Source organism: Photinus pyralis, unplaced genomic scaffold (assembly GCF_008802855.1).
Source record: "Photinus pyralis isolate 1611_PpyrPB1 unplaced genomic scaffold, Ppyr1.3 Ppyr1.4_LG2, whole genome shotgun sequence".
Classification (NCBI taxonomy): domain Eukaryota; kingdom Metazoa; phylum Arthropoda; class Insecta; order Coleoptera; family Lampyridae; genus Photinus; species Photinus pyralis.
This window is the reverse complement of record NW_022170403.1, coordinates 42,475,913-42,482,813: the sequence shown is the minus strand read 5'-3', so window position 1 is coordinate 42,482,813 and position 6,901 is coordinate 42,475,913.

Sequence of the window (6,901 nt, the reverse complement as noted above, 5' to 3'; positions counted from 1 at the left end):
TGTTTGGGTGTTTGACCGCAAAGCCCTCGCGGATTTTTTTATCTGTTCCTCCATCCTATTGGCTGATGTGTTGCTTTCTCCAATTTCTCCTGAAGAAATAGGTTTAAATAGCTAACTTTAGCCTTCTCTTTTTTAGTACTTCAACGTGTGGTGTTTAGCTCTTTAGGCGTTTATTTTCCTTGGCAGAATAGTGCATTAAGCATTATTGTAATGTATTTTATGTAAAATCCAATTTGTAGTCAAATAAAAGAAATAGATGAATATGGGGGATTTATTACCCATGTCTGGTAAATGTTGTATACAAAATCGTGTCTTTTTGGAAGTACTTATTGTCGGGGATCATTTCAAAAATTAACAAACAACGCGACTGCTTATTATCCGCGATCATGGCCAATTTAATTAATTGGCGATGATACCTAATTGGTAACTCACCTCCGGGCCTCGCGCCCCAAGCTGGCGCTGAGCTCTCTTGGACCTCCGAACACTCCGATTGGCGATTAGGGCGCGTACGCAACTTACTTAACTAACTACCTTTAACACAATCCCTTAAGACCCTTGCACCCATCAGAATCACTCATACTTGACCAGTCGGCTTTCCATATTTATCAAATAGAGGTTGCGTTGAAATGTCAAAGTCATAATTAAAGACTACCATAAAACATCGTTCTTCCACAGACTTTAAATTTTTCAGTTGAACCGGGCTTTCAGAAATTTATTCATATTACGGTTCTCTCATAAAATAATCAACATAGCTTATCGTTGGGTATTCTGCATACTTATTGGTATATTGATTTTTCAATATTTCAACAATAGATCAATATCATTAATTACATTGCATAAGATCGTTACATATGGCCCAAACTGATGCACAGCTAATGATAATAATTATGATGTTGATATTTCTAGATTTCGCTGCATTCTAGGATTCTACTTAGTGGCAATTAGAAAATGCCATTGATATAACTGTTACAAAATTATTTATACAAATTATGCTAATTAGTAACTTTAAGGTGAGGAATGTAGAGGACAATGCTTCGAAGATTTATGTGAATTCAACATTGTCAGTTTTATAATTTATAGATTTTGTTAAAAATGGGAGCAGCAGTGCCGTGGTACCGTATAACCAACAACCATCCGGCGTTACATACAGTGATTTAAGAGGACAAAAAAAGCTATCAACAATATGAACCTTTAACGATTATTTTGTACTCATTGTAAATAACTCCCACTCAAGTTCATATTAGTAAAGAAACAATGTATCGACCACCTACGATATACAATTCAGTAAAACGCATTTGGTGTACTTGCAGCCTTCTTGGCGACGATTATTTAGTGCAAGCAGATAATTGCGTGGATGTGATAAGAGTATATAAACATAAACAATCAATTTACGATAAACCAAATACATTTTCGTACTAATTGAAAGTCATAAGATAACGTAGTTGTTGCGACATAAAATACTAGGATGTATGGGGCTGCCTCTGATATACATCAGCAGGACAAAGTGAATGTATAAATACCAGCAAGTCTGATAATCTAGACAAATTCTGCGACAATTTGCATTGTGCGGTCTCTTGTGTTACGGCTGATTTACCCTGATTTGTGTACGTGCTGACTATTTACCAGATTAAGCCGAATATATTCTGTACTTGTACCCATTATTTTATCTGCGTGACAGGCCGATCTTCAATTAAATATATTTTGAAGCAGCGATGCTTATTCCATTTTAGGTTTACTTTGAATGCTCAATTCAAATTTATATAGTAGTCAGGTCTGATTGAATTTTGTATCGTTTTATTTACTTTATAGTATATAATCATCTTATTGCTGCCTAAACTATTTTCCCTTTCTTTAAGTTTATTGGAATCTACTTTGAGATTCGTTTTACGAATAAACCGACTTCATTCCCGTGATTACGGTAAAACTTTTAATACAATTCGTTTACTTTTATTTACACTGTATTAACAAATTAGTTTAGTTCACGAATATCCTATTCATGTTCTGGAACTTACGCTTCAAAGAGATTCCGTAACTATCTAGGATTAAAGGGGCATATTAGCCAACTGACAGATGAGATTCCGTAAAGTAAATAACAGAAACCTTGCAGCTTTACAAATTTCTATACAATGAACTATTTCTTCATTAATATCTCAAGGAACAATTTACCTTGCAGGAAAATTTGTATCAAATACAACATTTGCGACACCACCAAAACGTAAGTGTGGGCTCCTAAATATTATGCATTATATTCCTTTTAAAGCAAACCGAACTACATAATTAATGGAGTATCGGACACAATGCTTAATACTAACATAGATCCCACAGTTATTTATTACAGTAATACCACAGATTCGGTCACAATGAAGCTTTACAATAAACTAAGCGAGTTGGTGTGATAACGCTGTTCAATGTGGCTCATAAGGCTAGAATTATTTGCAGTTCCGACTGACGCGAATTTTTAATACAACCTTCCGTATGAATTCATCTGATATTCCTTCAAAAATATCGCACCTTGATTCACAAACAAAAAACATTTGGAATCGTCTTATTACGGGCCATATCTATGGAACCTTTAATTGCGCAGCTTGGGGGAAAATATTTTGTTAACAAAGCAGACCAAGAGAAATCGCTGTAAATTATTTTCATATTTCTAGGTTTGTCGCTAGAAGGCGTAGGATTCAAAGTTAAGTAAAAAAAATGATTTTTTTCCTCCCAACAAACATGCATAAAAAATACATGCCTGGCAGTCTTGTATAAATTTTGAATCATTTTGATGCAGCACATATTGCTCTGGCTCATATCTTATTGTGTCATACATGATGCTACTCAATTGCAATATTTTCTTCTTTCAGGTATCTATAAAAGTATGAAGTTGGTGATGGTTTCTTAAAGAGGAAACGTCACAATGAAAATCTGTGGGCACCATCTTGTAGAGCTTTAAAAGTTGCTATTTGTTTTTTTGATACCTTTTCAAACGGGGTCAAAAAAAATAACGAATATGGTTAATTTCGGTTTTTTTCGAACATCTTCGGAACTGATTTCCGAATGATCATTTTACTAAGCCCTAAACTGCGCAACTTTTTTCTAATTTAACCGACTGCTTATCTTGGGCACATGCTTATCTTGGGCACATTGTATTTACCGGGATCGCATTTCTTTAACCTCCCTTGTCTAACACAACCATTCTCTCCGCTTTTGTCTAACTCAACAAACCGGCACATGTGGTGCAGTTCAGTCGAAGCTGGACTGTGGTGCTAAGGATCCCTGGTTCGAATCCGGGTTCGGGCATGGATATTTGTAAATGTATAAGTGGGTTGGGTTGGTAAAGGCAAAATAAATAAATAAAAATTCCTCTGTATCTACAGTAAGTTGCTGGAAAGGTTTCAATACAGTTCTCTTATATTAATTACCACCATTACACCAATTTTTCGTTAAACCGGACATTCTTACTTTCATAGACTTGACCGGTTTATGGTCTTCGGGATTGATATTCAATAAGTGGGTCATCAAAATAATTCGCTCCCACACACTCTGATATTTTGACGCAAAAAGTAAATCGATTGCAATTGGGATAACATTCAATTTTCAGCAAATTATGATTAGACCGGATTAGTTTATTTTTGTGTCAAAATCCACATAGAATTCGATATCTTATGTATGTATATACCTATTAAATCCAAAATGTACAGGCAGTATCCTGTCCATCTTATGCATATACTATATACATTCATTATGGACATATATATTTTATGTCCAGTATGAATATTCTAAGGAAGCTTCCCGAATATTAGAGGAATCTCTATAGAACATCCATTCTGAATGTATAGTACATACATGGAATATCGAGGGAATATCCTATTGAACATCTTTGCATATTACAGGAATATTCATGGTATATATACACTTGTCAGTATGCAAAGCATGTCTGATGCATATACATGAATATACGCAAGACATCCAAAACGTATATACTATGTATCATTTGGTTGCATATTTCAAACCACTATATATAAATGTCCATTTTATAATGTCCCTATTTAAAACTCTTGTAAAACAAAGCAAACTCAATTTTTTGCAAAACTTTCGTAAACGACAATAATTTTCTTTAATGACGACAGCAAATTATTTCCAAGCATCTGATTCCGCTAAAAGCTTAAATTATTTGCCATGTGCAAACGGCAAACGTTTACTAAACCCACCCACAAGGACTGTTTCAGGTAGCTCATTTTAAAAACAGGTAAACACTCTAGGGCACGTTCTGGCCTTCCGCCACCACGAAAAATCTTGATAATTGGCATAAATTTTATTCAATTTCAGAAATTCAGAGCTTTACCGTCTCGCAAATTCCTAAGAAACTGAATTAACGAATTTTCAGTTAACACGCTGATGTATTTTTGGGTTAAACGAAATAGAAAAAAATTAACCTTAGTAAGCGGTAAGTGCATCGGTCTAAACATTTTGGGGGGGAAAGCTGGACTTTATTGAAATGTCTCAGGTTAGGTGTCCCGAATAACGTACTAAAAGTCCAGACCCCCAACTGCGCCGCTCGTCGAGCTGTGGCACGAAATCACCGAAATCAGTTTTTCGTTAATATCTCGAAATGTAGCAGGCTTAGAGAAAAACTTTTGAAACAAAAAATGTTCCTCGTAAAATTTCCTACACGAAAGCTTATTTGCAAGTTAGCCCAGGCCTAACCGTTAGCCTACAGCGTTCTTTTGAGTAGTCTAATATTGAGTTCTTTGATGATTTTTTGTACTTATGGTTGTTATTGATGAAAAACATACTTCTCACTTATTGTACCATAGGATAGCCGATTTGAACGTTAGTTTAAGAAATTTCATTAAGATTCTGGAAGCATACGTATTTTCTTATGTACAGTTCAAAATTATAATCACTTAATTCTATATACATTTCATCGTTCGACTCAACAGCAATGTCATCATCCGAATGCAGAGTAGTTTCGACATCGGAGTCCATACTGTCGTCGAAGTGTGACTCTTCCTCAGCTTGTACCTCAGCATTGAGGCATGAAAGACCCATACACCCGGAGCGTAAATTGGAACATTTCAGTCCTGTAGCACAGAGAAGAAAGAGAAATGAGTACGTATCTCTGAATTTCAGAACCTCGAAGAGAACTGAACAGAAATCGGTGCTTAGTCTTCTATCAGGACGCACCTGCTTTTCTGTACGAACATGCAGATAAGCATCCTTTTTGACAAGCGCATGAAATTAAATTCAGCAACTCGTCAGGAGTAGTTAGGCGCAGCGGTCATCGGTGTAGGCAGAAGTTCTGCACTGTGTATGTGCCAACCCCATCCGATCGGAGAGAAATTGTTTCCTCTCCATTTTTGCACCTGATGACAGCATCGGTAGGCGTGGAGACTGAGTGCAGCGTTTTTTTTTTTCGACCGCCTTATGGAACGAACCGATGACGATCGAAATGTCTGCTTGCCTGACACAATATTTGACTCCGCTGACGTAGCTAAAGTAATTCGTGTTGAAATAGTGTATACTGCGGGTAGACTGGCGAAAAACTCGATATTAGACTACTCAAAAGAACGCTGTAGGCTAACGGTTAGGTCTAGGCTAACTTGCAAATAAGCTATCGTGTAGGAAATTCTACGAGGAACATTTTTTGTTTCAAAAGTTTTTCTCTAAGCCTGCTACATTTCGAAAAACTGATTTCGGTGGGCAAAAACGTGCCACAGCACGACGAGCGGCGCAGTTGGGGATCTGGACTTTTAGTACGTTATTCGGGACACCTAACCTGAGACATTTCAACAAAGTCCAGCTTTCCCTCCCAAAATGTTCAGATTGACGTTTTTTGTGTACTTATCGCCTGTGCTAATTAAGCTAACTAGTAGAAAAAAATTAAATGTGAATGAACACCTGTAAGCAAACTGGTAAGCCCTGAAGCAAAGAAATAACATTATTCTAATACAATTCGGGACATGGAAAGTTTTACGGCAGTATTAAAGCAAACATCACAGAAATGGCAGTTGTCAAGCAATCGAGTATTATTTTCAACAAACCAGCATTAAGCATTTATTTCATAATCTGTACACTTGAACCGAGGGCACTGACTTAACTGCGTTATTCGATCAAACTAGGTGACTGGGTCGAATTGGGTCCCCGGGTGAAATTGGGTCCCCGGGTGAAATTGGGTCACTGGGTCAAACTGGGTCAAGTTGGGTCACTGTGTCAAACTGGGTCACTGGGTCTAACTGAAAAGAGTATGACGTGACCCAGTGACCCAGTTTAATTTAGTGACCCAGTTGACCCAGTGACCCAGTCCAACTCTGTATAGCAGACGCGTTATCCCTTCGGAAAACTCTGTAGCGCATTTTTGTACAACTTTGCTTTTCAAAAAATGTGAGAACACAATATAAACCTACAAATAGGTAACCTAATGTTCAATTCTGCTGAATTGGAATTAGCGGGACATTGCCTGATAGGCGGTACGAACTTCGCTAGTAACATGGTGGCTAGTAATAAATGAACCTCTCTACATGGTGTTAATTAATTTCATGCAGATTGCAGATATTTAAGGGAATGATACTCGTCAAAATAAGAAAAAAACGCAAATATATGCTTGGCCTAAAAGTCGTCGTTTTCGTTATAGCGGGTGACAAAGAAAATGCAACACCCTATTGCGACCAACAATTTCGATACCTACTTTATTGTAGAGATTCTAAAAAATAATTGATCTATCAAATTTGAAACAATTTTCCCAGAACATAAGAGAGAAAACGCAAAACACGAGAACAAAATTAAAACTTTGCCACCCTGTATAACAAAAATGGAGTCTTTTAGACCACGCACATATCTGCATTTTTTCTTATTTTGACGAGTGCTACCACCTTTGAAATATCTGCATGACATAAATTAACAACCTGTATTT